The sequence below is a fragment of the Sciurus carolinensis genome, chromosome 1 (assembly GCF_902686445.1).
Source record: "Sciurus carolinensis chromosome 1, mSciCar1.2, whole genome shotgun sequence".
In the NCBI taxonomy this organism is placed as follows: domain Eukaryota; kingdom Metazoa; phylum Chordata; class Mammalia; order Rodentia; family Sciuridae; genus Sciurus; species Sciurus carolinensis.
The window spans coordinates 71,180,452-71,190,455 of NC_062213.1; the positions used below are offsets into that span (position 1 = coordinate 71,180,452).

At 35.8% G+C, this 10,004-nt stretch overlaps 1 pseudogene; it reads left to right on the forward strand.

The window, feature by feature from the left end:
* The first annotated feature begins 1,104 nt into the window (after positions 1–1,104).
* On the forward strand, positions 1,105–1,520 carry LOC124983771 (phosphatidylinositol N-acetylglucosaminyltransferase subunit P-like; annotated as a pseudogene).
* Positions 1,521–10,004: the final 8,484 nt, after the last annotated feature.

A 10,004-nucleotide genomic window follows, 5' to 3' on the forward strand; every position in this document is an offset into this window, starting at 1 on the left:
GGTAAATGGATGGAACTGAAGAATATCATGCTAAGTGAAATAAGCCAATCCCCAAAAACCAAAGACTGAATGTTTTCTCTGATAAGCGGATGCTGACCCATAGTGGGGGGTGAGTGGGGAAGAATGAAAGAACTCTGGATTTTACAGAGGGGGATGGGCGGGGGGCAGGGGGGATGGGAAGGACGGTAGAATGAGACAGACATTATTACCCTATATATGTGTATGAAACATTTTTTTAATTATCACTTGTCGTGTCCCTCGCCCGCAAGAAAGCACGACACAGGAATCTTCCTTCAGCAGTTTAATCAGGACCTTGTTACTATATAACCATGGATTTTCTTGTTCTCTCCTTGAGCCGAATTCATACACTTTTATACTCTTGCAATAGCCAATCTACTCCTGCCACTTGGCCTATGTTCATAGGTGCTCCCGCATGTAACAGTTGACATAACCAAAAATGGGCTTGTTTATCTAGAATGCACCTCAGGCTTTAGCGGAAACCAGCGCCATCTTATTATCATGGCGGCGTGGCGGCTCGCCACAATCACTGTCAAAAAAAGATAATGAAAAACATAAATAAAAGTTTAAAAAAAAAAGAAGAAGAAATTGTACTTTGAGTTTTGAATTTCAGTCTTTCTCAGGCTAGCAATTTGTGGCACAATACTCTTATGATGCCCATCCATGCGCTATTATGTGTTCAGAGCAATATAATGTGTTCACGGCATCCTTCCAGGACCAATAAGTATTCCAAAAATTATTTACTAAGCAAGCATTAATTCAACAAATATTTGTTAAATGACTATTATGTGCCAGAAACCACATTAGAAAGTGTCAAAAAAAAAAAAAGACATGAAACATCCTGGCCTGATAGGATTTATTGTGTACTGGGAGAACTAGACAAACAAGTGAACAAATAAACAATGAAATTACAGATTGTGATAAGAGCTACAAAGGAAATAAACACAGCTATATAATCTGAGAGAGGTTAATTTAGGTAGTGTTGTCAAGAAAGACTTTTTTGAGCTCTTTCTATCCTACTGTGGCTTCCTGCATGGTGCTTTATACAGAAAACTCAGCACAGAAATTGACCAAAGCCACAGGAAAATGGTGGAAAATTCACCATTGCCATTGCCAGAAAGAGTGACTTATGACTTTGTTCTTTTCTTAAGTTCTCAATTTGGTTTCATAATTTATCTCATGCAGGTTTTATTCCTGAATCTTAGGTAAACTCCGTAGGTTTAATCTACTGAACTCAAAAAAAAAAAAAAAAAAAAAAAACTGGGCAATCGTATTACCTGTCTACCTCTGTATTACTATAGCAATTTGTTATGTACTCTTATTTGGAACTAACATGATGAGTACTTCTCCACTCCATTCACACAATCACAGAGAGCTATGCTAAAAGTCAACAGTGGAAGAAAGATCGAGAAAAGGCCATTCCAGCATTAAAAGATATTCCTATTAGTAAAGTAAACCAAATATTCTTTCTTGCAGCCAAAGAACTTCACACCAAAACTTGAGTTGTGTGTAAATATGCTAACATCAAGCATGATAAGTTTTTGACAGAATAATTTGGATCATAATTATACTGACTATTTTCTGTTATTAAAGTCCAGTATTTAAATGTTAAAAAGAAAGAAAAGTTTCTGGGAGCAGTTGCACATGCATGCAATCCCAGTGACTCAGGAGGCTGAGGCAAGAGGATTTCAAGTTCAAAGCCAGCCTCAGCAAAAGTGAGGCACTAAGCAACTCAGTGAGACTCTGTCTCTAAATAAAATACAAAACAGGGCTGGGGATGTGACTCAGTGGTTGAGTGCCCCTGAGTTCAATCCTGGTACCCCCCCCAAAATAAATAAAAGTTTATCTTTTCTTATGTAAAGTTCAATTAATATTGTAAATGTTTTCAAATAGTAGTTATTAATAGAATAAAAAATACTGAATTTCCCTAAAAACAAACAAACAAACAAAAGACCTTTTTGAGAAAGTGATATCTGCAGAAAAAGGATTTTGGATTTAAGTATAGAAGTGACATGACTGATTACACATGTTTGTGGGCATAATTTTTTTTTTTTTTTTTTTTTTTTTTTTTTTTGCAGTGGGGAGCGTGCTGGGAATTGAACCCAGCATGCTAGAACACATGCTAGATAAGTGCCAGGAGCCACACCCCTATTTTTCACACAGGTTTTCTGACTATCCTTTTCCAGGGAGTTTGGACTGAGTTCTCCTAATCGCCTCCACACATTGGTATTGCTGCTTCTGTGGCAAACTGAAAGATTTAGGTTCTAGTCTTGCTAGATCTGAAAAATTCTCTCTGAGAAGGTGGCCACCTGTACTCTGCTTCACACAGAGTTTTTATACTCCCCTTGGTGCTGGACACAGCAATCCCTCTTTAGAGAGGCCTACACAATGGAAGTCCTTTCCTTCTAGAGGAAGAGGCTCCTTGGATTGCAACAGGTCAAGACTCCTCCTTCCTCTTGCAATGTCAGCTTCCATGCCCCTGCAGAACTGAACCTTCCTTCCATTCAAAGATTCAATCTCAAATAGGAAAAGCAAATTAATTCTCCTTCTCCCTCTCCATTGCCCTCACTTGCAGAATGTGATTACATAAGTCTCGCATTTTCCATACTCCTCCGTTGCTTTTCCCCTCATTGATTTTCCATTAGTGCTGTCATCCCTGATTTTTCTGATGAGGATTTTGGCCACAAGTGACTTACCTTACCATTTTTAATACATCCTTAAACTTCTCCACTTGTGACTGTTAGCAGAGAAGTTTAAACTCATTTAGTATAGCCTTGAGAGATATGAAATAACATCTCTAGGGTCATGCATTTGGAAGATTCCACACTTGAATATAATATGAACTACTCAAGGACATCAATTTAGTTTACTTATCATGGCCCCCAAACTATTGCTCTTGTGGCAAACTCTGATCCTTAAGTGGTGATTCTATTCAATATAAATTCAACCTTCTTTTCAAATTTGGGGGCATTCAGCAGATTGTTGTCACCATTATTACAATTTGGATAGCACTTCACAACAGCAAAATGGTGCACTAATGTAAGATAGCAGATGGTTTTGACTCAGAGTCTAAGAAGGCCAGTGCAATGGGAAAATAAGTTATCTCCTTCAAGAAACTTGCTAATGGCATTTCTAATAGGTGCAATCACAAATGTTTCTCCATGCTTCTTTGAGGGGTCATTCCTAACTCTCGAGCCAGAGAGGAAAAAAACTGCTTAAAGGCTAATTTGATATCCAAATTATTCTAATTTGCCATTTCTCTCAAACACGGGCACTTAACCTTACTCCAGTAACATATATTAATGTCAACCTTACTCCAGTAACATATATTAATGTCACATTTTCTGTCCTTTAATTTTAGCTATATATAAGCAGAACTAAACATTTATTTTTTCACCATCTGCTTATAAGAAATTTGTAAACTGTTTCTCTTTGGACTCTTTTTATAGTAGACAATTTCTGTTTTCATCGCATTGCTTTTCATTTAACATAGAAACATAGGTTTGGTTTCATGGCTAAAATTCCAGACCACTGAAGAAATATAAATATAAATATGATTTTTGAAGTGAAAGATTATATGTACATTACTCATATAATTTATATATAATTGTATATATAATTTTTGACAGTCATATTTCTTTAGCAGTCTGAAATATACATGTGGAGAGAGAGAAAGAAGAAAAGAAAGAGATCATAGTATTATACTTAAAGCTGATGATATCTGGAAATATATTATTTAAACACCTCCCTCTACATAGTGTCCCTTGCTGGTAAAGATACAGAACACCAAAGGTAATCATGTCCTTTGGACTCTGGGAAAATGTACTTGCATACTGTGAGCAGAGTTCTCTGAAGGTGATTCTTTGCTAGTTGGATAAACAGAAGCATAATGGGAAAGATGTGAAAACAATGTGTTCCTTTTTTTTATTTTATGCACTGTGGAAGAAACACCAAGGACCTGCCAACCTCACTTCATGACTGGACAACATGGGATTTCACCTACTCTACTGCAAAGAGAAAAGGTTCCCAACCTTCTTTCTTCCCTCATACTTTTTTATGCTTTTAGACACAAAGGATCTCTATTATTTTTGTATTTGCACTGTGCAAATTGAAACACATAACTTCATTGTATTATTTTATTTTATATTTTTATCTTCTGTTAACCCTCTAAAATAGTTAAATGTTTCCAAATGATGAGTAACAATGGAGCCTGCTGATAGGAGTATAAATGGTTAAAATAACCTCTTATAACAATTTGAAAAGTTCGAGTTGATCTGAAAATGTTCATACCATAACAATCAATAATTTTATTACTATATATGTGCCCTAGAAAAAACTCTTACATATTTATATGGACACATGCATAAAAATGTTAAAATAATCTTATCTCTAACAACAATATAATATAAACAACTTAAATATCCATTTAGAAAAGAATGTATTCATATACTAGGAATTTATGCAAAAGTAGAATTCAATGATAACATGTATAAACACAGGTGATTCTCAAAATATAGAGTTACCCAAAAATAGCAAGTTACAAGGGCTTGGAATGTGGCTCAGTGGAAAAGCCCTTGCCTAACGTGTGGAGAAAAATGCAGTATAGTGCTATTTGCATAAAGTTTACCAACGTGTAAAACAACATTAAACAATAAGAATCTTTACCATTGAATTCAAGTTATTCATCTGCTGAACAGATGGGAGGATGTGACCAGAGAAGAGCACACAGTGAAAATTGGCTATACAGGTTGAGCATCCCTAACTTAAAGACCTGCCATTTGAAGTGTTTCAAAATCTGAAAATTTTTGAGTGCAAGCATAGTGCTGCAAATGGAAAATTTCACATATGACCTCATCTGATGGATAGCAGTCAAAATGCAGGTACACTAAAAAAAAAAAAAAATCGTATAAAATTACTCGCAGGCTGTGTGTGAAACATAAATCAGTTTTTGTGTTTAGACTTGAGCACCTTCCCCGAGATACCTCATTACATATATGCAAATATTCAAAATTTGAAGAAATTCAAAAACTAAAACACTTCCAGTTTGAAACATTTTGGATAAGGGAGACACAAATTGTATTGGCAAGGTTTTCTTTCTTAAGTCAGGTTGCAAGTAACTGAATGTTAGTTATATTCTTCTTAATGTAATGCTATTTTATTGAGCATCAACTATGTACAGGGCATATTGCATCCATTACATTATGTATTCAAAACTATGCAAGATAGGTATGTTCCTTTAAAGGGGAAGAAAATGCCTAGAGAGATAATTAGTTTGCCTTGATCACATAGCATGTAAGAGCACAGTGAAGACTGAAACGCAAATCTGTCTAAAATTAATATTACATGCATTTTTTCAGTGATCATTCATTCACTGTTTTGAATAACACTGCTTTGTGGAACCAGCCCTCTTCTAATCTAAGACATTATGGGTGATTACATTCCCCAACTCTGGGGTATATAATCTGTAGTTAGCCAATCAGAAAAGTTCATATTCTCAGGCACAGCAATAGATTCAGAGAACAGGTGGCACAGTCTGGTCAAGAGAACACAACCCTGGGAGTATTAAAAAACTTTTGAGAAAGACAGCTGTTCATGGGTTTGCCTAAGTAATAAGAGACTGTTAAGTTAGATGTTTTAAATTGCTTTGGTGTCCAGAAGGATTTGCTAGGCTTGAAGGATGTAATACAGATCACTGGTGACCCTATGTGTTAGTGCTTATGGAAAACCCACTTGACAATGAAAACAACTCACAAAAAAAGAAGATAAGTGATGAAAAGAGATTCTTAATGATACCATTAGAGACCTATACCCCACCAAATAAGCCATTAAATCCACTTTTCATTAGTTCAGCTTCAGGTGGGTCTTTGTCACAGCAGCAAAAGTGCCCTTATAGAGCAGTTTATTTTATTATGTTTTCATATAACCGTAGTCCTTTTCTCACAGTGTGTAATTATTCATTTTTTTAATGTGCAGTCACTCCTCCGTATCTGTGAATGTCAAAATCTGTGGATCCTCAAGTCTCTCAGATAAACTGATGTAGTATTTGCATATAACCTATGTTCATCCTTCCATATCCTCTAAATCATCTCTAGATTGCATATAATACCCAGTACAATGTAAATGTTATGTAAATAGCTGTTAATACTGTATTATTTAGGGGATAATGGCCCCAAAAAAGTCTTGCATATTCAGTACAAACATGGTTTTCTTTTCAAATATTTTTGATCCATTAGTAATTGAATCCACAAATACAAAACCCACAGATTCAGAGGGACAACTGTATTTTAATTGTCTCCACTTCTGAAGAGTGAGGTCCATAAAAGCAAGAATCATATCTAATTTTGTTCACCATGGTAGCCTCAACATTTTCCAGAGCAACAAATAGTTGCTGATTGCATACTTGTTAAACAAATAAGCAAGCAAACATAAAGCTTCTGCTATGGTTTGGATATGAGGTGTCCCCCCAAAACTCCTATGTTAATGCAGGAATGTTCAGAGATTAATGATTAGATCATGAGAGCTGTGATATAATCAGTCCATCCTAGTTTGAATGAACTGCCCGGGTGGTAACTGTAGGCAGAGGGGGTGTGGCTGGAGAAGGTGGACACTGGAAGCATTCTCTGGAAGGGTTCATCTTCCCTGCAGCCCCTTCCTTCTTCTCCTGCTGTCTCCTTTGTGGCTGCTGTGACTGGAGCAGGGCTCTTCCACCATGCTTTTCCATCAAGATGTTCTGTACCACCTGCACCCAGAGCAATGGAGTCAGTTCACTATGGACTCAACCTCTGATCTGTGAACCAAAACAAACTTTCTTCTCTAAGTTGTTCTTACTGAGAATTTTGGTCACAGCAATACAAAATTGGCTAAAATAGCTTACATTTAACTTGTTTTCATAGAAGATGAAAAAAGAAGAACATAGACAAACTACCTATCATAATCCACTTAGTCTGTCATTTTTAAATACAAATGAACAACCATAGGTCGCCAAATATTTAAGGAAAACATTTCATAGAAATACAAATCTATCAAAATGTAAAACATGGAAACAAAGAAAATAAAATTGAAAAAAGAAAAAAAGAGAGATGGGGTTTATCTCAGCAGGTGGGTTGGTCAGCTTTCCATCATGTGACAAAATACCTGAGAAAAACAATCTAAAAGTATGAAATGTTTATTTTGGTTCACAGTTTCAGTGAACCATGGTCATTTGGCTCTATTGTTACAGGACCTGTGGTCAGACAGAACATCATGGGGAGCATGTGGTGGAGCAAAGCTGCTTACTTTGTGGTGATCAGAAACAAAGAGAGAAAAAGGGGACAATGACAAAGTAAAACCATCAAGGTCATGTTCCCAATGTCCTACTCCCTCCAACTAGGCCCCACGTCCTAGTTTCCACCACTCCCAACAGCCCATTATGGTATGAATCCATCAGTAGATTAATCCACTGATGAGGACAGAACTCTCAAGTTCCATTCACCTCTGAAAGGCCTCGCCTCTGAACACTACTGTGTTGGGGACCTAGTTTTCAATTCATGAGCTGCCAAGGGACCTTTCAGATCCAAACCACAACAGAAGGTTAAAAATCATCTCTTAAAAATTCCAATAAGAGCAAAATAGGTCTAACAAAATTGTGAGAGAAATAAATACAACAAAATATTGTAAAACTAAAGAATGGCAAGCATCCTCAATTTTGAGGTACCCATCCCATGAACCAAGAAAGATCCATATGTAGAAATATTATGGAACTCAGCAAAGCAAAGAGAACATTCCATACAGAAAAATTAAAATAAATTACATGAAAAGGAAGAAGTTTCAGATTGGCACTGGATTTTTTGTCAATAACACTAGGTTTAGGAAGATAATAAAGCAATGATTCAAAATTTTTAGAGAGTAATTTTCAACCAAAAATTCTAACATCCTTATAAATTATCAACAAATGAGATGGAAAACAGACTTTTTCACATCTACACACACAAACTTTATTGTGTACATTTTCTTTATGAGAAAATATTTACTTGAAAATAATTATATGATAAAATATTTACTTGGTAATGTCATCCAGCACATTGAAAAACAAATCCAAGAAAGATAAAACTGCAAAGTCAAGAGAAAAATGGAATTAAACAAGGAGTGCCATGAAAATAAATCTCTGAAGACAAATAAGCAGCAGGATCCAGAAAGCAATCAACCCAAATTAAAACAGGAAGCCAGAGGACTTCAAAAAGAATGTCCTCAAGCAAGGAAGTATGTTTCAATCAACAGATGAAAACATTAAGTAGCTTGAGGATTTTAGTCAAATGGATGAATTGGGTACAAGTTCTATCATCAACAAGAAAAAAAAAAGAAAAACAGACAATCCCTACTTGGAGGAGGAGAAACAGAGGAAAGAAAGAGCTGTGCAAGAAACTATAATACCTCATCTAAAACTTTGCATGGTTTTGAACTGATTTGTATGTAAGAAGAAATAAATGCTACAATTGACCTTGTCACTTGAGAAGAGAATATAATTGCCAACAACCTTAACTACGTAAAGATAATGTTATCTTTTGAATGAAGCTGGAAAACAGAGGTACAAAGAAGTATAGGCATGCCGACTTCCTCTTCCTACATGGTGGGAGGCAAAAGAAGCTGGGTAAAGATGATATCTGCTATAGTTTGGATCTCAAATTGTACCCCAAAGGCCCATGTTCTAAAAACTTGCTGCACAGATTATTGACAGGTGGAGAAAACTTTGAGGCGTGGGCCCTATTGAAAAGTCTTTGGATCATCGAGGGGGCTCATCCTTGGGGATGAATGGTAGTACTTCAACCACTTGCTCTTCATCTATTTCACTTTTGATGAAAAACTGAAGGTGAATAGATTTTGTTCCACTGCTCCCTTCTGCCATCATATGGTGCCCTGCCACAGGCTCAAAGCAGCAGGGTCAATCAATCATTGGACGAGAAACTCTGAAACTATGAACCAAAATGAAATGTTCTCTTTGTAAGTTGATTAACTTGGGTGTTTGTTACAGCAATGGAAAGCTTACATAATATCTCAAGAATTAAATGTACAAATATAAGCAATGAGAATTAAAATTAATGACAAAATAAAATCATAAAAATTAGAATTATAAAGCTGGGGAGAAACAAGTTAATTCTTTGTTTTTTATAACGGGAAAACAATGTGTATTGTATAAATTGATTAGCTTCTATAATAACAGTATTTCATGTAAACTTAGGGGGGTAAGCATTAGAAAAGCTAAAAACAAAAATAATTAAAAGTGGTTGGGACTGGGGATAACTCAGTTGGTACAGTGCTTGCCTAGCATGCACAAGGTCCTGGGTTCAATCCCCAACACTATCAAAAAAAAAAAAAAAAAAAAAAGGTGGTTAATTTCAGGGAAACAAGAGAAAGAAAAAATAAGAAACTTTGACTTTTTGGAGACCCTTCAGAGTAGCTTGAATTAATACTTTTCCATGTGTTAAAACTGTTTGTATTAAAAAAGGGGAAATCAAAGAACTTAAAATCAGCATATGAGAGTGACACAGTCACACCAACATTTATAGCAGATCAATTCACAATAACTAAACTATAGAACCAATCTAGGTGCCCTTCAACAGATGAATGAATAAAGAAACTGTGATATATATTCACAATGGAATATTACTCAACCTTAAAGAAGAATGAAATTATGGCAATTGCTGGTAAATGAATGGAACTGGAGAATATCATGCTAAGTGAAATAAGCCAATACCAAAGAACCAAAGGGCAAATATTTTTTTCTGATATGAGGATGCTAATTCACAATAAGGGGTAGGGGAAGAATAGAGATATTTTAGACTAGACAGAGGGAAGTGAAGGGAGGGGGCATGGGAGTAGGAATGATAGTAGAATGAATCGGACATGATTACCCTATGTACATATATGATTACATGACCTGTGTAACTCTATATCATGTACAACTAGATGAATGAGAAGTTATACTCCATCTATGTATGATGTGTCAAAAT